Raw genomic sequence first — 24,834 nt, 5'->3', positions numbered from 1 at the left:
TCCACTGTCACAGGCACAAGGACAGAACACTAAAAGGGGAGGGGACACTGGCAAGGTTTAGCATGGAGTGAACCTAAGGCCGGTTAGACACTGGAAGCGTCGTGCGGGCGGCTCCCATGTTAACAGGTTAGAGCTTAGACACTGGCTGCGTGAGGCGCACGTACGCGCCTGAGACGCGTGCCTGCTAGAAATAGGACCGACGCCTATTTTTCACACGAGACGCGAGCGTGTTGGAAGCGTTTCCTGGCAAAATAGAATAGGAAAATATGTTTATATGTCATTTAGACACGAATGCATATTAATAAATGACATGTTGATGTTTGAAAGCCTCTAGGTTTTGATATAAATGCAGATATATGAATGTAATTTAAAAAAAAAAAAATTTGATTTTCTAATATTGCACCTGTCAATACAGAACGAAATATTCTGTAGCCTGTTTTGCAGTCAATACTGCCGACGCTGTCTTTGCTGTAATCAAATCAGTATATATGTATGTTTTACGTGGTATTTCATTTTATCAATGGGATTATCCCATTTTATCAATTTATACATGTGTAGCTAGCAGCAGCGCCGCGTCAGACACGTTTCTGGTGTGTAAAGACATAGAAAAATCCACACAGCTGACACGCAACAGAAACGCCACGCTCACGCCACACAGGCAGCGTGTAACCGGCCTAAGTCGCACATTTATGCAAATACCAAGTAACATATATGAGCAATGGAAGATCATGCACCAGTATTATCATTCAAAAAAAAAACTCAGAACAAACTGAAAAACCTCACGATACAAATAAATCAAGTTTCTTTAAACCAATACCTTATACTTTACTTTAGCAGGTCTACGCTGAAAAGATTTGGCTTGTCCCTTTGACAAAAAAAAAAAAAAAAAAAAAACCTCTGGGGTGATTGTTGCAGACCATATGGTATCTGCTTGGGCATATGGGCAACTTGGTTGCAAAAAAAAAATTAAAAAAGACACTGTGTCTCCCGCATCCTCCTATGTCCTGTGGATGTGTGTGTGTGTGTGTGTGTGTGTGTGTGTTTATCATCTGTATTCAAGACATCCACCAAGGTGCTCTACACCTCTCGGAGCTGCCACAAGGATCTCTTGCACAGAAGTCACCTACTTAAAAGTTAGCTTCAATTTACATATTTTGCCTTGCAACATGTGCATATGGCTTTCGAGTTCAGAAACTGTAACCAAGAGCATATAAGGCTTACATATTTTAAGCATACAGTGCACACAGCTCTTCATATTCACACTCATATCTCTTAGATGTATCCGGCTCACACATCCTAGCTTTGATGTAACGTAGCTGAAACTGGCCTTGGAAGGATTCTGTGAAACATATATACCAATATATGAGGAACGTCCTTCTTTTCTACAATCTTGTTACATTTCCTAACCCTACACAGCATGTACCAGCTTTGAAATTCATTTTTTTTCTTTACCATCCCTTTCCAGTTGTGTGGCTTGACGTGAGCCTAAGGCAGCAATGTCTCTGGATCATCTACGTACTGCATGTACAAGAGAGATGTGGTTGGGTTTTTGTTAATAACGTGCATTTGTTACATAAGTCAGCTGTGAGTTGTGCTATGACTCACCTTGTGTTTTCTCTCTCTCTCTCTCTCTCTCTCTCTCTCTTGTGTCTTGTGACCAAGTAATGTAACAGAAGAGGAGGACGGGCTACGCTAACAGTCATGCAGGCCTAGTCTTTAAGGGCATAAGTGTGCACTGCTAATTAAGCAGTAGTGAATACACATCCATTTGAGTTTAAGAACATTCAGCGACCTGCGACCTGCGACCTGAACATTCAGAGAACCTGCGTTCTCAGGGGACGGGTCTTCTGAGTGTCCCAAGGGTTAAAAAGAAGACAATTGGGGAACGGGCCTTTTCCTTCCGCGCACCAACATTGTGGAACAGCTTACCTCTGAACATCAGGCAGGCTTGTTCTGTTGAGGTTTTTAAAGCAAAGCTAAAGACCCATCTGTTTACTGTTGTGTATGACACCTAATTTTTAATCTAATGTTTTTCTGAGAGTGTGTGTTATATTTTAGTCATTGGAACTGTTTTTAAACTGCATTTTCTATGTTCTGTACAGCACTTTGACTTGAAAGCGCTTTATAAATAAATGTATTATATTATTATTATTAGCCACAACTACTGTCTGCTCTGGGGATTCTGCCGTGCCTCCTCCACTAACTATCAAGAGCAGAGGGAAAAAAATGAATCCAAGGGGCTAGTGCTGACAGGGGCTAGTGCTGACAGCAGAGGTTAACTATAAGAAGGTCCGCAGTGAAACAACCCTGTAACAAGGTGAAATCTCATTATAACACTGCATCAAGATGCACTATTTTGCTGAAATGGAGGGGAATGACTTGTGTCCCATAGATGACACTTGCTTCCCTCCAGCAGTAGCAAAGAATCTGCATTATGTGCTTCATCCTGACAGTCGTTTCCACTGTGCCTGCTAAGTCTGTTTAATAAATCTAAAAATCCTCAGCAGCTGCAAGTCTTATTGAATTCAGCCCCTGATTCAGTGCTTTTTACACAGACTCTGCATTCTCTCTAACTACCGCTGCTCTTCCACATGAGCAGCCAAACACGGCGGCAGATGTCAATCACGATACCTTAAAGACAACAGCCGGTAAGCAATTTAACGTTGATGAATCATGGAACAAAACGCCTGGGTTGCCGATTCTTAAATTAGCTTTGCACATCACGTCGCTTCTTAATTTGTGAAACCTGAAGAGAACATTTTTTTTTTTTCTTCTCCAAAGTGTCGACTGCTTGTTAATGGAGCCTGCCCTGAGCTAATCCAAACGTTCAACACAGCGCAATTAACCCCGATTCCAGAGAGTGAGAAAAACAGTTCACTTGCATTTCTGTTCTGCCATCACATTTCCCAGGGGCAGAAACCCAAAACATTGTTCAATGATCTGTGTTTCTCACTTTCAGTTAGTTAAGAAGAGATGCTATTGCTACCAATTAGAAAACAACAAGTGCAACATTGGTTCATCAATGGGTTCAATATAGGCTACATCCTTAAATCATCTGCAGTCTCACATAAAATGCTCATATTATGCTTTTTGGCTTTCCCCTTTCCTTTATTGTGTTATATATCTTTTTTGTGCATGTTATAGGTTTACAAAGTGAAAAAGACCAAACTCCCCCCCAAAGGGACTTACCATCTCCAACAGAAAACACTGTTCACAAACTGCTCCAAACAGCTCTATTGTAGTCCAGCCTTTACTTCAGAGACAAACCTGCGTCACTTCGTACCACAAGTTATAATGCTCGCCTAGCTGCTAGCGTGGCACGCCCTCATACTCTGCTTCTGACTGGCTAGTAGTCCTTACATAGGTACTGTGCATGTGCGACTCCCAACAAAGATGGGATAGAAGTGAGATGTCTCACTCTGTAGTTAAAACAGAGAGCTCAAAACACAGGGTGAAAAGAGGAGCTGCAGCAATGTGCAGTACAACAAAAACATGGTGTTTTGGAAAAATTAAACCATGTAAACCTATTGTGGTACAACCTCTAAATACAATTATGAACCTGAGGATGAGCATAATATGAGCACTTTAAGACCACGATTAACCCTCTCTTTGTTGTTTGTTTTTTTCTTCTGTAAGGTTGAGAAAATAAAACAAAGATAATAGCTCACTGAGATCCTATTAGATGCATATTTTACAGAACACTTTGCAGACCAAACTAATGCAGTCAGTGTTACACTCCTCTCTTCTGACTGTCACTTTGACAGTATGATTCAGTGAAGGAAGACTTGCAGGATTTGTATGTTGTCTCTGAAGCATTATCTCATTAATATGTATACAGGATCTTTTTAGAAGTCAAAATTAGAGATGTTCCGATACCGATACCAGTATCGGCATCGGCTCCAATACTGCCTAAAACGCTGGTATCGGGAGGTACTGGAGTTAATGCACCTATCCGATACCACGTAATAAAGCCATAAAGAAAATCTATGTTAAAATAGATTATTTATGTTCTTTTTCTGTTATAACTGACTGTCAAAGTGGACAATAAAAGAAAGTGGTTTGTGTTTGCTCATGTTTCACAAAGATAGAAATAATATCGCATCCATACAGGGATAGTAGTATACAGCTGTTAAAACATAATAAAATATATGACACACTGGTATCGGATCGGTACTCGGTATCGGATCGGTACTCGGTATCGGGCGATACACAAGTTCAGGTATCGGAATCGGTATCGGGAAGCAAAAAATGGTATCGGGCCATCTCTAGTCTAAATGTATGTTTTACCTTTTTACAAAGTTGCTGACTCCTCCCTCTGAGTGTTACACGCTTAGGGGTCAACACTGGTCTAACAGCTCGTATCTCCACATCACAAATCTTAATATTCTCGGACAATTATGTTCAATAATTACTTGGTGCAATAATTTATCAGCTACATGTGCAAAGCATGTATTTATTAACTGCTGCTACTAATATTCACACTGTACTCATTCATGTTCGTACTGTATTTTTCATACAGAATTTGTACAATCCATTTGAAATAATCTTTTAAACCTAAACTACTCACTTACTTCTACTTAACATTTTTATGTCTTTCTTACTGTAGCTATGTGACTTTATTCACTTATTGACCTGCTCTTTTCTTACTCGTATTTTAACTTGAATTGGACTGTGAGCAACTGCAACTAAATAATTTCCCTGAGGGGATAATAAAGTATTCTGATTCTGATTCCTTGCTATACAGTAATTGGTTAGGACTTGCTATTATGATTTTATGTTCAAATAAAAGAATAAAAAAACCCATAGAGGTGCTCCAAGGCCACGCCCAGATGTCCACAGATGTTCCACAGCGACGACAAAAAAAAACTCATCTGTGACCTGTGAACGGATACACTTCTCATCTACGACAATTAATATTTCCACATGGCAATCTGAGGTATTTCTAACTGACTGGCGCTGGCATTGGCTCTGTAAAGCTGGTTTTACTCCTGATCCTTAGTTTATGGTGTCCTGTTGCATCAAAAACACAGTGACCTTCTTTTAAACACTGGATCTCTTTCCTAACAGACGGTGTTAGTGAGCTGGCAAATGACTCGTGGTGCGCAAAAGTACAAAGGCAGACTTCAATTACAATTAATGATGAATGGCAGTGTAAGCTGGCAAGCGTAAACTTCCTTTAATTTTATATGACCTCTTTCAGTAACATCTCAGTGACCCTGACAGTTATTACCCACTGTTGCATACAGACGTATGTGTGAGAATGATCACCCACTATATGTTTTATCTACTGTTCTCCTTTCAAATCCCTCTGAAAGATGCTACTTAATTTGACACCTTACACTTCAATATATCAAAAAAACGCCATACTACATCAAGATTCTGCATTTAAATTAGTGCTAAAATTCTCTTTGAAAAGTGCGACATATTTCAGCAGTGAAACTGACGGGCCAGATGATGCTGATAGATGAATGCAACAAACTTCAGCACGCTTCTACATCATTATGCAGATGGCGTGACAGCTGATGGCTTTTTGGGCCTGTTGGCTGCCAAAAAGCCATCACTTCTAAAAAAAAAAAAAAACTGAAATCGGGGATTAGGATGAAAGTCACATAGTGGGGAGGTTTGTGAGGGAGAGAGGCGAATGACTCATTCTCGCTTACTCAAAATGCTGCTGCAAAAGGTATCTTTGGGGAATTAACATCTAGTCAATCCAATTGAGCTGCTCAGCGGCCAATATCAGAAAGCCATAAATGTGAGTGGCTGCGGGAATGTAAATTGTGCAGGCGGTGCTACAAATAAGCCTGCATGGTCAGCAAACCTTTTTTAACCTCCTGGTTAAAAAAAGTTTTTAAGATAAAGGTCGCAGCATAAACCCCTCTGCAATTTGAATTAAGGGCATGTGATCAAAGGTGCCTTGTTAGTGTCAAAATGTGACATGAGCGCAACACCGATGCAACACCAGTTTGAAGTGTAATGTGTCAACTGAGTCATAATGAAATGCTTTAAGAACAAAGCACTAAACCAAGACTTTTTTTTTTACAGGAATGAACCATCATGAGGATGAAGGAAATGAGGGATTCAAAACTCTAATGCGTTTTTGCAACACTCTTTCTGTAGCCAATGCAGTTAGCACCCCAATGCCTATCTTATTTCTTCCTCCTTTGCGACTGTCTACCCATGCACCTTTCTTTTTCCTGACCCATCTTCTTTTCTTGCTTGCTCCAAAAAACATTTGACTCTTTTGACACCTCTGTTGACAGCTTGGTGCATCTTGCCAGCGCACAAGGCAGCAAAAGACACGTTTCACCCCGACCCCCACAAGGAGCTACAGAAGATTCGGTTTCAGCTGATGCTTGACTAAAAGCCAAAAGAAGGCATTAACCAAATGTAGCGCCAATAGTCTAAAGTATTACCATTGCAAATAAGGACAACACTATATCAACCATTTTATTGACTTATAAGAAAGTGAAAACAACCAAAAAGGTCCCTTTTTCAGTCACATAATTAATGTTTTGCATTTTTGATTGTTTTTTTTGATTCATTAACTCAAAGGCAATTGAGCCGACCCTTGCTCAATTAAATACACTTAGGGGTTTTGCCTCTTCATCCTGACCAGTAGCCATAGACTGTAAAAAGAATGGACGAAGCTTTCGGGTCTGAAAAGTGGGGCCAATTTAGAATTCTTTTAAACCTGCATTCTATCTAATTTCGAGCAGGGGGCAACTCCACTGTTTGCAAAAATAAGACAGTTTCTATGGAAGTCTATGGAGAAATTACCCTACTTCTCTCTTGATTTATTACTTCAATAAACATTTTTATAATGAGTTTATGGTCTTTATTGCTAGTTTCAAGTCTTCTTCAATACAGCCTGGTGTTTATTTAGTATGTTATGGTCCCATTTATTTAAAAATTGACAATAAAGCAGGGATTGATTTAGGGCATGGCTACCAACAAGCTGTTAATTAGAACCATAACAGAGGCTTAGCAATGCGTATCCACGATCGAAAAACGGAAACTTTCCCTCTTTAGCGTTTAGCTTAGCGCATCGCCACTGCAACCCTAAAAAACACCGGCTTGGCTGCTTCATTCGCCCCAGCACCAACCTCCCATCAAAACTAGTCACGTCCGGTTTCAAAACCAAGATGCCGAATGCAAAGCTTCAAGGCGGCAGTCCACAAACCAATGGGTGACGTCGCCGATGCTACGTCCATTATTTTTACATTCTATGCCAGTAGCGAATGGTGGCTAATTTTAGATGGTGTTAGCAAACTTTTGATATAGGTTAGTTGCTGTGTAACTGACGACACCATTGAGTTAGTTTGTTGACTTTATAAATAGTTATCTACTTGGGCTGCTATTACACTACGTTTTAGCATTTTTTTCTATTCCTGTATTTGCCACTTGTGGCCACAGTGCTACTGATGACACAAGTTAATATCATCACAACTAGCTCGTTTGACCACTGACCAAACACCGCTTGCATTTTATAATCTTTGGTATAACAGCTACTGTTGTCATAGCACTATTAAAGTACTGTCACAACAATAATAACTCCACGGTATTTCCTTGAAAGCACAACTGTTCATTACACCTTGTTGTACACCTCGATATTGAAGAGCAACTCTTGACATTACTACAAAGGCTAAATGTTGTGGAAACTACGTATGTCTTAGAGCCACTTTGCATTTTCTCACTCTGACACGGACTACAAATACTGTACACACACAAACGCAAAGACACACATTCAGCCTGATTAACCCTCCGGCTTTGGTACACAGTATAGATTATGAGTCACAACCACTCATTAGAAGAGGACTAAACAGAGCGGCTGCATTAAACGAGGTCACTCTTGGTTGACTGACTCCATCACATACATTGTGGCCCCACATTGTCACCGTGGGCAAAAGTGTTCGTGCATCCGTGTGTATATCTGTTAAGGCCATGCATAATACTCATGCATTTTGCTTTGAGCCCAGGCAAGAACTTTAAAAAAATATCTGGATATCAGTAGTCGGGTATACGCCTTTATTTTTGCTCTTCTGTGTTTATTGCAGATTCTGCAATAAACCCAAGCTGTTTTTATTTTAACCGTGACTGTAGGATAAATTAGGAAACAGTGATAAAAACTGCAAATGGTTTGTCTTAAAAGATGTGTAAATGTAAAAGTGTTGATTTATGTCGTGTTATTTATTATTGCAAAATTAGTAGAATACATTTTCTTTTTTTTTTTAGTGTAGGTGCTGCTGCCAGTCATGTGATGGTGACACTGTTGAGAAAAACAAATATCTTCATCATTAACAATTAAACTCAGAACAAGACAGTCTACAGCCACGCTTGCTCTAAAGCCCCTGACACACCAACCCAAAACATTTTAAGCGAGAAATAGGCCACGCAGTTGCTGAATCTGTCTTCATTTCAGCTCGACAAAGGTCAGTTTAAAAGATTTTCGTCAGATTTTGAGAGGCTCTAGTCACCAATCAGATGGCTCATTTGAGTCCGACTGCCCGTCCTCCGACGCAACATGTCAGGTCGGCCAAAATGAAGGCCGACAGCTCCTCGGACGGACGACGGCACAGAACACACCGAACAGACTTGAGTCACTGACCTCGCCAGACTGTCCGACGGCCGATTATCGGGTTGGTGTGTCACTGCCTTAAGAGGCTGCACTTAGGCCATGCAGTGCTTTATGCCAGCATGCTAACATGCTGACAATAACAGTGCTAACATTCTGATGTTTAGCAGGTTTAATGTTCCATCCTAGTTGAGCATGTTAACATGCTAACATTAGCCAATTATCACTAAACTCAAGTACAGATGGGAATGTTTTGCAGAAACAGCGTCGCAAACTAGTATTATGAATAAAATTGTGACATGATAATGGCGCTAGAGCTAGAGGAAAAGTTGATGAATTTGTGTAAAAATCTTTCATGGCAATCCGTTTAACAGATATTTCAGTCAGGCCCAAAGTGGTGCACCAAACAGCTGACAATCCCATCCCTAGAGCCCTGCTGCTAGTATGGCTAAAAACAATACCATTCTATGACAAGGATGGAGGTGAAAAAACAAAGCATGGAACTTGTACTTTCCACTTTGAAATTTAAATATTGAAATTTGTTCTGACTCAAAGTGAACAACTTTCTGATTAGCATGGTATACACTTGGCAAATACAACACATGTGTTCAGTTAGCCAACATCCTCTGTGGCCTGGAGGGTTTAGCACTCGCTCTTCCTGCACAAGTACCACATGTAAACACAGACATGTGAACACAGAACTAATTCAAATATAAAACAGACCGGTCAGTTTCAAATCTGGGCTCAATGGATTAGTGTGTCTGAGCAAACATTAACCTCATAATCAACAAAACCAAGAATTAAAGTAAGGTAATAGGGAATGGTTTGAATCTATCCATCCTTCTGTTCGTCTGTAGGTCAAAAACATATATTTAGATTTACACACATTTACTTTAACCTTGTTAAACAATAGAGCTGCCCAATATATCCCGGCGTAATATTTGTTAAAGGCAAAATATGTGTCAAACCATTCTGAATGAAGTATTGTGGTGCTGCAGAGACGTCCCGGCCAACAAATCATATCCTACAGACTAAAGAAAAAAGCTGTTTGGTACAGAGCCTCGGAAAATCACACTATAATCATTTTAATTTTAATTATTTTCAATGAAAATGAGAATAAGGATACAAAAATGATCATTCCCTCCAATATCATGAATCATACCGTTATTTTCCTAATATCATGCAGCCCTATTAAACAAGGTTACAAACAAGTCTACAAACACGTCAAATGTTGGAAGGGCTAAAATCCCTTTAGAATGGCTTTTATTTGGACCCATTTCAGTCATGGTCATCAGTTTTTCCTGGTGACACAACCCTTCGGACCTGCCTCCACTGCTAAAAAAAAAAATCCTAAAGGAAACACTGTACTCATTTCACTATGAGACCCATCGAACTAAATTTATAATGCCGTTTGACAGCAGTGGACTGAGGGCCTAGAGCTACCTAGAACATAATTGCTGGGTGTTGAACAGGTGAGCTAACTTTAGAAGAAAGTCAAAAAGATATAATTCACAGAGCGGAGACAGGGTCAAGTCTCAATATGACGATCAGAGAAGGACGGAGAATGAGGAGGAGAGGTATACCGTAAGCAGTGACGCAACAGAGTTCTGCGCAGTAGAGAAATAATGCTTGCATAATGCATTCAAGCTGTAAAGCTACTTAGGGCACTTTTTCTTTTCCCTCTCTTTCGTTACCTTGACGTCTTTTTTTCTTATCATATTTTGTAGAAGTGTATGTAATTTCAAATTAACAAATATGTTTAGGAATCTGTCCGTTGGAATACTGATTTATGTGCTCATACAGTATGAAGGTCCGAGAACATCTACTGTTGTGAACATGACCTCACATATATGACCTACACATGTACATCGCTCCCATCCACGTCTATTTAATACTGAAATAGTAAAGTAGTTACTTTTATTGACGGCTTTTCTAAATGCTTGACTTTGGGTGGCAGCCAAATGCAGAGAGCATCAGTTATGATTGAACTATTTCCTAAAGTGAAAGGTCAGCACAAATGTCAGAGTAGAGGGTGTAGGTTGGTGTTTTATTTTAGTCAAACTTGGATAACGTGAAGATGCCTAGTCTAAAAACGTACGAACAAACAATAAATAAATTAATCTTTACTGTCCGTATAATACAAGCTATTCCACGAGGCAGACATAGACACAGATCTGAAACATTGTAAAGAATGGCCTCAAGCCAAATCATTTGAAAATCTACATGTAACCACAGTATTAATCATCACATCATATCAATCCTATCCCCAACTGGGCCATCCCAACAAACACTAGTAACAATCAATAGGTAAACTTCAGCGAAGAAGCTCACGAATAGCGGCTCAGTCTGGCTGCTGGCTTTTGCAAGTGACCAAACATAATATGCTTACATAACTAATCAATCTGATGACAAGGCTCAGTCTACAGCCGTGCTAACACCTCTGTGAGGCTGTACTTAGGCACAGTGGTGCTAAATGCTAACATTGGCACGCTAACATACTCGCAACAACAGCATGCTAATGTTTAACATCCAAGTATAATGTTTCCCATTTTAATTTACCATGTTAACATATTAGCATGCTACCATTTGCTAATTAAGACTAAACACAGAGTACAGTTGAGGCTGACGGGAATTACATTAGTTTTGTAGGTATTTCACCATAAATCTAAAGAAAAGAAAAGAAAATTTCTACCTGATAATGGTGCTAGATGAAACGTTGTCTGAAAATTCATCCTGAGGAGGCCCATTCATGTGTGTATCAACTTCATGGCAATCCATTCAATATCTTTTAAGATATATTTTGGTTCGGATGACCAAGCAACTGACTGATCGACCAACGTTGCTTTCTCTAAAATGGGTTCTACATGTTGTTAAAAAATGACGATGAAATGCAAATCAAATGTCTAATTATTGTGATTATGAAACATTTCTTCAGATGTTCCAGGCACTGAAAGGGAAGTTGTTTTGATCTACATGCAACACTGGGAGCTGTGTGACAGCGTAGAGCATGGTGCCAACAGAACATATGGAAACCAGTAAGGAAGAAGGAGCAGGGAGCTGTGATGTGGCCTGGTTGTGGTGACGCATGATGTCTGGGAGACTATTTTCAAACAGCTTCCATTTACAAGCCAGCCCCACCCTTAACATCCTTGCCAACTGCACTGGCCACTAGTTAGTGACACAGATTCCTTTGACTAGGGTCTCGCACCCAGTCAACAACAGACCCTTTTGTCATTATTATCAGCTTTACTGTGATTTCACAACTGGAAGCTATAGGAACGGCATTTCAAAATGTGTCAAGACACAGAATAGAAAAACACTGAGTGTTTTGTGGGTGAGAGGGTAAGAATATGATCTGTGCATGTACGCCCGTAAGGCATGCCAAAGGCGAAAGCGTGGCTAGTAATGAATAATGCAGAAACACATATACAAAAATAAACGTGAATGTGCAGTACGGGTCAAGGGGGTAAAGAAGAGGGTGGTGGAATTGAAGCAAACACAGGAACCACAAGTATCAACTATAACTAGGTGGAGCTGGTCAGATTGATGAAGGACAGATTGAAACCTGGAGAGATTTTATGTTTTTGTCCTCATGTCCACTCTCAGACCCTGCAGAATTCTCACTGAGATAATTCCCTTAAAGAAAGTGTAATGCAGCAGGGTTTCCTGAGCCATCAGCTTTTTTTCTCCCCTTCCCATCTTCTTTCTTTCTTCCTTCCTTTCTTATTCATTTGATGTGCTTCCTCCTAATCTACCCTGGGCTGCCGACCTCACAGAGACAGAGGACACACTCAACCATTCAGCCATTGCTACGCATTCTCATAGCAGTGAAAGCTCTCCTTGTTCACTGTGCTTAAGTGTTTGCCCCTGTGTGTGTGTGTGTGTGTGTGTGTGTGTGTGTGTGTATTTTTAACAGTATAATTTGCTGCATGATATCAGAGTTGCCAGCTACTAAGGGAAGATTTTCTACATCCAATCCAATGCGATGCTGAATCACAATTCTGTAACTGTGTGCAGTGCTCTAACCCAGCTATATTTTGCTATTTGTTATTTGCTATTCATGAATGGGAAACATAGTGATTCCCCCCCTCTTGGAACCACCTGGCCCGGCTGGATCACGTCAAATTACTTCTTACCTTGGATGTGTCTGTGGCATGCTCATCAATGCAGTACACAATGAAATGGCAACATGACAACAGAAATATGAAGGCACCTTATTTAATAGTATTTAGCCCAGGGAGCTTCCATTTTTTAAGTAATGCTTTTTTATAGTATATTGTATAATATTCTGTTTAGCAAGGATTTTGCTGCTATGTTCTATGTGCACAGACAAACAGGCATCTCCTGCCATCACCAAGGTAGAATTTATTTTTAGATTATTTCCCCCAATTTTTGCAACCTTGAGTGTCTGAACTCAGAAATCTGTTAAACAAAGCCCCTTCTGCCTGAGTCGTGAGCATTTTGTCTTTCCCTAGCAGCCACATTTTTCTTTGTTGTCATCGTTATGGTTGATGTAGCATATGTGCACTCATTTTCATCCCCTGCCATAAAGTCTAACTGAACTCTGAGTAAGATTGGTGGCTGTTTGTGAAACTCAAAAAAAGCAGTCAACAGAAATGATTCGAGTCACCTGAATGGAGACAGTCAAGCTCTCAATTTGCATCATATTGCCAGCTCCGTGGCTGTTAATGACACTAAGAAAAGGTGCATAGCTGCTTGTGATCTGACACAACTAGGTAATTCTGCCTCGGAAAATGATACAAACGTCTTGCCTATAATAACAATACTCTTTGGTTTGGTAAAAGGGTAAGCAGCATCAAATGTAACTAAAGCAGGCACATAACAAGTGGTTGGATTCGCAAGACCAGCAGAGAAACTCCAGATTGGAAAGGTCAATCAGCAATGCCTTGGTGGCCTTAAATGAAACAATTCATTCTAACTGCTACAGAGGAGCAGGTAGAATATTGTGTACTAAAAGTTAATTATTGTATGAAGAGAGTTGCTGGAAAAGAACATGCACATGGTGTAATAATGTTGCAAAGCATTTTGCTATTATGGCCACAGGCTTCTGTAAATCCCCGATATGCAACGATAAAATGCATCATTCCTCTAAGTGCTTTTAGAGTCCAGTCAGCCATGTCTGAGAGATCACTTGTGACACATGGACAAAAAATGGAGAACACCCTCGGGCCAACTGGTATAATTATAAAAATGCCAGGACAGAGTGGTAGAAAATAATCAGTTCCCATGGGTTTAATTAAAACATGAACATTAAAATAACGTGTCAAAACAAAAGGAACATACAGTAATTTAGTTCCCTTTCATTAAAAAAACATAACTGTTGTGTTGTGGAAACAATGCTGTGACGTGACTATAATATACTGTAAGCTACTACTGGAGGAGGAAGTTAAAAGTTGTAACACGAAAGAGGCAAGGAGAAGAGACGCAAGTGAAAAGTGACTGAGCCCTCAGAGGACAAACGCACCACTGCAGCGCCAAGCGCTACTTGTCATATATTTCCAGCAACCATAACCGAGACATGTTCCCCAGCTGTGGGCTTGTGCCATGGGGACGACCATTCAATCAGAATTACCATCCAACAATGTGTAGTGCCTTGAGCGTAAAACACAAACATGATAATTAAATCAATTAATATCAATTAGTGAAATGCACAGTACACCCTCAGCCTGGAGCCAATCACGTATAGAACTTTAATTTGTACCTCAAAGCAACATCTCGGCATGAAAGGACATGTTTAACATGGCCGTTAACAGTATCAATAAACTGTAGCTGTTGGATTATGCTGCAGGGAATCATGAGCCAAGTCTATAGGCTATAGTCTGGGTAAATGGGCTTCTCAGAGGACAAGTCAAACAAAGCTCTACATGGCTTTCAATTGTTCTTGCTGAGCCATTACCAGTGGCATAGTTAAAGGTGCTGTAGGTAGAATTGCAAAGATCCCGGACTTAGCCAAAAAATTTGACCATCAACAACTTCTCAGTCCCTCCCCCCTTTCCGCTAAAGCCCAAAACGGTCTCCTAAGCCCCTCCCCCCCCACAAGGGTGAATGAATGCGTGTGCATGAGCAGTGATTGACACGCAATTAGACACCCCTGATTGGTGCATCTGAACAGGGAGCGGTGGATTTCTGCAAGTCGCACTGCAGGCTGTAGGTGGTGCCAGAGGAGCTGGATTTTATTTTTTTAATGACCTGCTTCATGTAGTTCTATGCCAACCTAGAGTCAGTTTCAGCAAATATGACAGAAAGTTAGTTTTATAAGTATTACCTACTGCAGAGGCTAGAATGTCAAAAATAAAAACTCAACATTTCAAGTATAGTGAGACCTTTTCCCGCAGCTTTCCTCTCTTTGTTGCATGGGTAACGCATGTGCAGAACAGCAAATACGAACACTTGTTCTCTCGAACATGACTTGTTATTGGCCAAAGTTTACTGTTACAGGCTAAATTTACGAAAACTTGAAAACAGAGGCAAGAGGAGATGCATAAGTCTAGTTTTCTCTCACACCACTAGAATTAAAACATGCTGAAAGGATATTATGGAATTTTTGACCAACAGCGCCAAATATAAAGTGCATACCACAGCTTAAAGATGGTATTCCACACCACATTCCACATTACTTGAATGTGCGCCTGCAACACAAATGCATGTAATGTATACATTTGCACTAAAAGTTGTTGTCAGAAAATAACTTTGTTAAATGTTACTGCAACCTTCCAACAGCAGAGCATCGGAGAACATCTTCCTGATTCTCAAAAAGGAAAAGAAACGAAAAAATATTAGAAAAGATCCTCTTCTTTTTTGCTCGTTTAGGCACTGGAACCATTTAGTCCATGTTAGCCATTACAGTACCTGTCTATGCGGAGACACGTCTTGGAAAATTCCACAACTTTCATCTGTTTTGGGTCAGACCAGTAACCACAATAACACCAAACCAACAGACAGGAACAACATTTTCAGGTGAAATTACTGAAAGTTGTTTGACTATTCTCTCCACATTTCCTGAACTAGCCATCAACCCAGACGTTTGCTTTGCAGCATCCCTGCCCTTAGGGATGTAGGGATGTTACACTGCAGTCTGGATTTGTTAAAACTGCAAAGGGGTTGGACATTCCATGTGGACACACACCTGACTTGTGCAAGAAGATTAACTGTATTCCTTAATTTAACACATCACGTTATGCTTGTGTACCTTGACTACTTCTTCTGTCTGTACGATGCATTCAGAGTGTACTATGACCATCACTTCTCATGAGTCAAATTACACATCACTCCGGGCGGTGTGTGTTGCACTTTATGTAATGAAAGACCTTTTCCACAGAAGTTCAAAATATATGAGTTATCTTTTGATTACTGAATCAGGGTCACACTGTGTTCGTCAGTATAAACTTTGGTGTCACACGGATACATTTATACATAACACATATACAAATGGCCACTGAACCTGATTTACAATTGCAGATGAACCGCTGCGGCAAAGGAAACGGCATCAGGCACACACAGAGGACCGAACAATTAGAACCACTTTGTGTTTAAAACAGAATTGCTGTAGCAAATTAGGAGATGTGTGTAAAGTGCAGGAGTACAAAAAAACGTAATTGTAAAACCAGTGGAACATCCAAAATGTATTTATTGGTTTCTTTTAACTAGTATTTAGAGTTCGGTGGCAGAAAACACACCTCCTAATTAGGGCTGAGCGATTAATCGCATTTGCAATAATATCACGATATGTTAAAACGTGATTTCCTAATTGCAAAGGCTACGATTTGGTCACGTGACTCGCGAGAGCAAATCAGTCTGCACTCTGCAGAGAAAGCATCAACTTGGCACGCTAACGCTATGTCGTACCTTGACCTGTTGTACAATGGCCTCAGGCTAAAAATATATATATATATATATATATACTTATTTAACTGTCTAGTAAAGTTCAAAGACAGTGTTTAAAAAGTGCAATCCACATGTTTACATATGTTTATAACAGTAAATGATAATCTAAATACTACAAAGTATGGTTTTTATATTGCTGCAATCTGCACTTTAGTTTGTGTGATTTGTTTCTGACTTTCATATGAATGTTGACACCAGGCTTGGTCAGTGCTCAATATACTACTGGGACTGAAGTAGTTAAATAAAAGATGCCATTCATATAAATTCATGCATCATCATTCATGCATTATTTTGTACTCCTGCACTTTACACACATCTCCTAGTTTCATCATCACATACAGGCCTGGCCTCCAGGAAAGAACAGTTTGTTTAATCTACCTAATCTCGTGTTGTTCATACTATACGATGATTTATTGCTTGTCTTTGTTGAATAATACAGAAGACAAAGAGCTTAAAAAATAATCGCTTATTAAATCGCAATATTGGTGAAAACAATTCAATGCAATTAGATTATTATCCAAAATCGTTCAGCCCTACTCCTAATGGGAAATAGTTAACGCAGCCAGATATACTCTGGCCGACTCCAAAAGAAAGCCAGCTGTATCATGAAGGACCCCACTCAACCTGGACATCACCTGTTCTCCCCCCTACCCTCTAAAAAAAAAAAAAAAAAAAAAAGATACAGGACAATCAGATCCAGAACCAACAGATTGAAAACAGCTTTTTTTTCCCCCAGGCAGTCCAAAGCACAAACCCTCCTCTCCATCTCCTCCCTCTATAAAGACTTGTGTGCAATAAACCCCAATAACTGGAAGTGCAGTAATATTACGTGTATATAATGCCACCTCATTGTGTTTATTTATTTATCTTGTTATATTTTACCATTTAAATTTAGTAAAATAAGTTTGTCTGTGCTTTACTGTCATATAGAGCTGCTAAACTGTGTTTCGTTGTTTAAAACAATGACAATAAAGATCTATTCTATTCTATTCTGTCCTGTAGTAAGTCTTACTTAGCAGCACTGCATACAAGTCAGGTGAACTGCCGCTGAGCTTACTGGCATCCTCATTGCTACAACTTTAAATACCCCGTTGAAATGGAAACATGTGGTGGCATAAAATATTGCAGCCATGGCGGTGATTTGCGATTGCAGAATCAACCCCATTTGCGTCAAGCTATTTATTTCCCAGCAGAAGGTGTATGAGTCTTTACTGCACACGCTCTTATGTTGGACAAGAACTTGTTCTGAAATAGTCTTAGGATGGCTTTAAACATGCATGGTCAAGCCCCGTTGACTTACGTACTCTGGTGTGATTTCCCTCTTGGTACTATTTGTTTGGGCAGATCTGAACACAGCAATGGTACTCGAGTCGGGGGCAGACCTTTATAGCCGCAGCTGTACAGATCAGAGGTTTTGAAAGTGTGATTAGCACTTTTTGTGGATTCCATGTGGAGTCATAAATTCCGCTTAGAAATCGTAAAAAAAAGATGCTCTTATTAAATCCAGAACTTGATGTTGGTACATCCATGGATAATCTGCAAACACTAACTGCTAATTTTTATTAAAAAAAGAATGATCTGATTCCAGCTTCTTCAACGTGAATAGTTGCTAGTTTATTTACTTGTCTGTGACATTGAACATGTGAAATTGACAATTTTCTGACATGTTATAGACCAAACAACTAATCGATTAATCAAGAAAATAATCGACAGATCAATCAACTACTGTATGAAAAATAATCATTAGTTGCAGCTCTACATGCAGCTAATGCATTCTGGTTATTTGGGCAGATAGGACCTTTCTCTCACTCCCACCTCAGACACATCCAACCAATGAGCAAAGTGAACGTTCTCACGTGGCTTTTATTGAAGCATTATTGTTTGTTATAGTTTTTTTTCCAGTATGAAACGAAACCGAACCAAGGAGAAAGCTCAACAAGTTAACCAAGTTATCGGATGACTGAAACTGGGTTTTCCCTGAAAGTTGCCTCAAGGACACAGGACTTACAGCAGTGTCGTGATGAGAGCTTCTCTGCCGCACCTCTCTGCTTTATTGGCATACCAATAATCAATCATCGAGCGATGGCCAGCTCACTGATGACACAGGACCTATAACTGTCACTAAGTAATCAATCAAAAGCTTTTGTCTTGGAGTTTATGATGGCTACGCTGAAAGGGTCGTGTTTGACTGGGGATGCATTCGAACCGAAGTGAGGATACACACATAGGAACACACGCACACAGGACCCAGCTCGCTGGCTCACTAACCCCAATCCCATTTATCTCTGCCATAGAGCGATCAAACAGTGAATCATAAAAGCTGTCATTGTCTGTGCTCCTGTTAGCTGTCCGCAGACTACAAACAAGTGGAAGGAAAATGAATACTATAAACAGATGATGAGATGTGGTCACGATTTCATCCTATGTGGTCTTTTCACCAATATAGCGGAGTGTGTCCGAGGTCTGGAAAAACAATGGAAGAACGGCATGCCAAAAGGTCTAGAATGCAAGCAAAGAACTCGTTTGCATCGATTTTGTGGAGGGGAAAAAAAGAAATCAATGTTTATTGAACGTCCAACATTTCAATATCTAATTAATATAGGGATAAATCAATGGGCCTCATTCATGACGCATTCATACGCACAGACGAGAGACCGCACGTGACACACACATTCGGCCAGGCTCGATGTTTCTCTGGGCCTGTCTTTCCACTGTTTCCACAAAAAGTGAGCACTTCAGCGGCAGTTCATCCTTGTCAGTTTGTCAGGGCCGTACAGAAGCAGGGCAGCCAACGTGACCTTTTCCGTTGGAACTTTCTCTAGCTTGTCCTCGGGGACCCATGTGACTATGTGAGTGTTGTCCTCCCTTCAATGCACAATTATGAGTCAATTTCTTTCTATATTCTGATGTATACTTTCCAAAAGAAGATGGTTTGGACACAGAATAAGTGGAATAGGTATACTTTTTTTTTTGCATTCTTACATGATATAATACTGTTATTAAAACAGTTTGAGTTGAGCTGTTTGTAATATACCTGCAGGGTATACTTTAACTGATCTGTCGGTTACACGTCATGGTCACAAATCTTTCCTGAGCTTTACGCTAACATCCACACCAGTCAGATGAACAGATGCCCATCGTCATTTACAAGGCGCAGGCAGCAGACACAGAAGCATTTGTCTAGGAAAAATATCCCCTCAATTTAAATGGTCAGGAGTAAATTGAAAAATACAACCCTTGAGAAAAACTCACCAATGTGGATGACAATGCATCTTAGAGGAAATTCAGTTTTAAATGTTGGCACTAAATCTTCATCACAATTCGTTGGGTAAAAAATTAAAAGATCTTGTTATAAATCTGTGGCCGTGGTATGGATGAGTATGAAGGTCTGTCCTTCCATGGAGTCATGACGGTGAACTATTCAAAAGGGTGACACAAGGAAGACATGGGAAGATCAAGACGAGTGGGGCCTGCCAGAGGCGCAGGTTAAGCTCCAACGCTATTCCCCTGAGATCTATATGAGGAGTCATCCTCCTTGCTAAAAAGGTCACTATCTCCTTACTTGGTTCAAGTTGAGCAATGAAGACAGGGTCAAATGGCGGACAAATGGCTTCAGTTTGACTGCAGCTGAAACTTCAGTTGAACTGACTGCTGGATGCAAGTATTTGATTTACAGCATGCCATCGTCAAACAGACAGCAAAGCCCTCGAGGGTGATGAGTGTACTTCCACAAGATTGTACAACAAGTCAACACCAAAATTGATGAGTGCCAAGGAATTCTCCTGTTAAGTCTGATTTATGGGTGTGTGTGTGTGTGTGTGTGTGTGTGTGGGGGGGGGGTGTTTAGGCTTGCCAGGCAGCACCAGTGTTTTCCCTTAAAATAGGCCGGGGAGATATGGCCAAAATATTCTACAACAATATAGGTCATTTCTTATCTTGTTAACGATATATAGAACAACATAGCATGTTTTTTTGGTAACTGAATAAATGAAATAAGCACATTATAAAACCTATTTTTGTAGAACCCTGTGTGAATTACATACTTGACAAATGAAAAGTGCTTCTTATTTTATTAAGAACTTAAGTGCAAAATGAACATAACGTGCAAGGAATGTAAAGAATGACGCAGTTCGGCCGCTGGTTTTTTACATTTATTAGATTTTAGTATTTTTTTTAAACGTGCACAGGTAAAAAAAGAAATGCATAGTTTAGGATTTATTCAAGAAATAAATTCCCCAGCTTGTGGCACATAAAATCTGTTACAGGAAGGCTGATTACAGCCTTGCATGAGCTGTATCTGACATCACAGTTACTTGATGAACATGCAGGTTTTTTAAAGCTTCATTTACCTTAACTGAACAGCTGCGGAGTCATTGGAATGGTTATATGACTTTTTTTCGGTGGTCGTCTCTCGCTCCCCCCTAGAACCTGTTAGCAGAAAAACCACCCTTATAACTTTCAGCCGGCAAGTCGCCAGCCTCAGCATCAGGAAGGATAGCGTGATATCAGGTCTCGCCACGTAACGAATTGCTTCACGGCATGGACACATACGCCCATTCAGGAACCGGCTAACAAGGTAGAGATGGAGTTTTTCACGCTATCGTCACGGCTGAGCCGGCTAAAAAGAAGCAGAAAGCTAGGAAAGCATTGTCGCAGGAACAGAGAAAGAGGAAACGGCAGACTGAGCGAGGAGTCAGACACGAGTAGACATAGGAGCTGCCAAATATCTATTCCGAAACTGTAGGGGGAGCTCTATGGAGAAAGCTGCCAGCAAAAAGCGAGAAAACAGCAAAGAAATGGCCAAAACTGCATAGCGCCTCTTTCATTTCTTTTCATTTTGTGTTGTTTACCTTTACTGTTTCACTTTCCATTTATGGCTGTGTATCTTCATATCCATCAAGTAATTTTCAAATGGTTCCATTAAACCTCACAAAACTCTACAGTGCACAGAATTAAGACTCGGTGAAGGAATGATGGAAATTCAATAACGGGAAATGGCGCTCTTCACATGCAAAGTGAAAGAAACAATGTGTCTATGTGGACAGGACTTTTATTATCCGAATACCAATACTATTGAGTAAGCTCTATTACTACCAACGTGTAATTCACACTAGGCTGAGGGAGAAAAAAACATCCTTCACAACAGCCCTAAGAGGCTGCTCTGCTTTCAACAGAATGAAGATGTTTCAAAATCACCAACTTTGTCAACGCTGTCCTTTTTAAAGCATTACTTTGCAGGCACGCTGGGAAAAAAAAGCCCCCAAAAAAATGTCATCCAACTCCACTTTATTTATCCTGATTTACTCTGCCGTCCATGGAATCCATCTCTCCTGTACAACCCTCCAATCTCTCCTGTGCATGCTGTTAGAAACAGCATGCTCGAACAGAAACCCCAGCAGAAAAAAACTAAAGCGGGGAACTAACGAGCACTTAGATCCAAATTAATTTTCCACCAGCGCATACCGCAATATCACACCGTCACAGAAACAACAAGCATTAGTTTTCTTTTGGGACAATATGCCTTTGTATCCTTGGGCTTTGTTTTAGCTGACCTAGCTATTTTTACAGAACCAAAGACTATACAGTGTGCAGGTGGTAGAAGATGCTGAAATGGTCTAACTCACTCCTGTTAATTTAATGTGATTTATGGATTATGGAGGGTAGCGTCGGCTCCTGAGCAGAATGGCATGGGCAGTTTTGTTGCACCCTGCAGAGCACAGAGAAGGCCTGGTGGTCAAAGCAGGAACTTAGAACTTAAGCAGTGTTTCCCACCAGGCCAACGGGAAACCCCACCATGCCAGAATTTTAGAATATACAGTATCTATTGGGTTTCCCCTACATTCATTCAGCGTCGCACTGCAGTGAGTCCATGAACGAGGCAACGGTCTGTGGTTAGTTCACTTCTCTAACAGCAGGACAGTCAAGTGTGTTATCTAACCTTAACTGCTAAAGTCACTTTAACAGGTGAAGCGAAGATAATGTTGTTGGTAACGGTTACAACCAGGCTCGGTAATGAACAGCACGTTCACATGCTGACGGATTCTGTGTTGTGTTTTTAGCTGAGCTAGACCAGAGAATATTCGGTTAAAACAGTTGGATGATGCTGTTTTGCCCCGATTGTTCGCCGTGAAGTTTGCTGCAAGGGATGTAATGTAGCGTTTTATGTGGAGCGAGCACATGCGCCGGACTCCATTTTAAAAATAGCCTTTTAAATGCTACATTGCTTGTAAGGAAATATCGGGAGTAAAAGGGACGTATTTTCTTTTTAAATAAGTGCTGTGCGGTGGATCCAATTCAATGCCCATGTGGATTTGAAAATTCCCAAAAAAAAAAAAGACAACATACGCAGTTGGCAGTGAACAAGACACTGTCTATGAGGGACTTGACACTCTACATGAGCAGTGGATGAGCTGGATATCAGCTACAGATTAACTCCAAAATTCTGAAGGGATTACCCTTTCTGAGCCCAGCCGGCTCCAGACAGCCAAGCATGCAGGGAACTGTAGGCAGTGAACAGGACTGTATCCTCTGCAGATCAAGTTCCTAATTCGGAGAGCTTGGTTCGGTTTGACTTCTACATTGCATGGGCTCATGAGAGAAATATATTTCTTTTAATACATGAATCCTTTGCGTGGGTTTGACTCAGACGACAATAGAACAATCTATGGCCGTCACTATATTGTCGGGCTTTGTAACAACTACCACTAAACAAGAAGTCAAACTATTACAAACAATGACCTTGACACTGTGCTCCACCCTGGGCACAGAACTACCACAAAGGGAGCATGGGAGGGTAGGGGAGGGTGCCAAATACTCCCCCTCTTCTCTGCCTTATTAGTAATTAGGGTTGGGGTTTGTTAGCATTCTATCAAATCTGAATCCAGTATTATATTCATTCATCAAATCTGAATCCTTTTGAATCCTCTATTGAATCTCATTAAGTTTAGCTTTCATCATTTGCAAGTAACTGAAGTTATAAATAACTACAACTCAAGCCGCTGCCGTCACCTTTTAACATTGGTCTTTGCTAACATGAAAAAAGATAAACGGTTCGTTAAGAGATTTGTTAGCATTGGAACTTATCAGAACCTAGTCTGGATTGACAACAAGTTCGACAAGTTCATTTTTTGTGGATAATTGCCGGAAGATCTGCCGGATGTCCGTTGCCTTGCAAAGCTCTGTTTGTTTCAGGAAACAATAACAAACCTCGAGCTAGCGAGCTACACGGTGAAAATTGCAAGTTCTTAAGACAATTCGAATAGTGCAAATAGGCAGGCTTGCTTGGTTCTTTTGGATAATAATTGTATAGATTTACACAGAATATTCTTTAACTTTACGGCGTTTGTCTAACGGGGTCTTTTTTGGGCCCGATTGTGGCAGAATTGCTGTGGATGAAGTAATGTTACACACGGTGATACACTGGTAAAAGCAAATTGCATTTAAACCATGCATCCAGCTACTTAAAGTGTGCTCACGTTGCTGTATTGGGTGAACAGTTAACTTCATTTAATATTGTATACGTGGCGTTTTCTTTTACCAGGGTGAAAAGATTCCACCAAAACAACTTCCTTCCAGAGCTCATTTTGCAGAGCCACCGTCGCTGCGTCCAGAGCTTAGCGCCGCCCAAGCCGACTGGGATTGGTTTAAAGAAATGCAAACAACTAGGGGTGTGACGAGACACCCAGCTGACGAGACGAGAGACGAGATAGAAAAATAGTGGGAAAATACTCTTTTATTCAATCGAAAGTCACTAAATCTAAAATGAGCACTGTGAAAGGTTTTGCCACAAACTAAAATGTCTTCTCTCCTGTATAACTGACCTCTTCAGACATAATAACTGTGGTGCCCCTGTCTCCTCCCAAACCCTTGCCTACAACCCATTAATCAAAAAGATATTAATTTCTTACACTGCACTGTAACTTCTAGTCTTGTATCTGTATCTTATCATATTTTAGCCGGTTTTTGCTTCCCCGGTGCCAAGGTCCGTGACATCCAGCACAAACTTCCCGGCATCCTCGCCCGCCACGCCAAGGTCGACAACATCATCGTGCATGTGGGCACAAACGACATCAGAGAGAGACGGTCGATAGCACTCCAGAAAGACTTCACCACTCTCCTCTCCACCCTGATGGGCACAGGTAAACGGATTGTCATCTCTGGGCCTCTACCTACCTACAGGAAGGGTGCGGAGAGATGGTCCAGACTGTTCTGGCTCCACACCTGGCTGGAACCACTCTGCACTTCCCTGAGCATTCCCTATGTTGACAACTTCAACTTGTTCTGGGAAATGCCCAGCCTGCTGAAGCATGTTGGTCTCCACCCAAACCGACACGGAGCCAGGCTGCTATCTGACAACA

At 40.6% G+C, this 24,834-nt stretch overlaps 1 protein-coding gene across 2 annotated transcripts in view; it reads right to left on the bottom strand.

Annotated features, from left to right (window-relative positions):
• adarb1b (adenosine deaminase RNA specific B1b) overlaps window positions 1–24,834 on the bottom strand; it is a 150,125-nt gene that overhangs the window by 90,627 nt on the left and 34,664 nt on the right. The gene's annotated exons all lie outside the window — the stretch shown is intronic.

Source organism: Perca flavescens, chromosome 11, assembly GCF_004354835.1.
Source record: "Perca flavescens isolate YP-PL-M2 chromosome 11, PFLA_1.0, whole genome shotgun sequence".
In the NCBI taxonomy this organism is placed as follows: Eukaryota; Metazoa; Chordata; class Actinopteri; order Perciformes; family Percidae; genus Perca; species Perca flavescens.
Note: the sequence above shows the minus strand (reverse complement) of the source record. Positions and strands in the feature narration are given on the sequence as shown.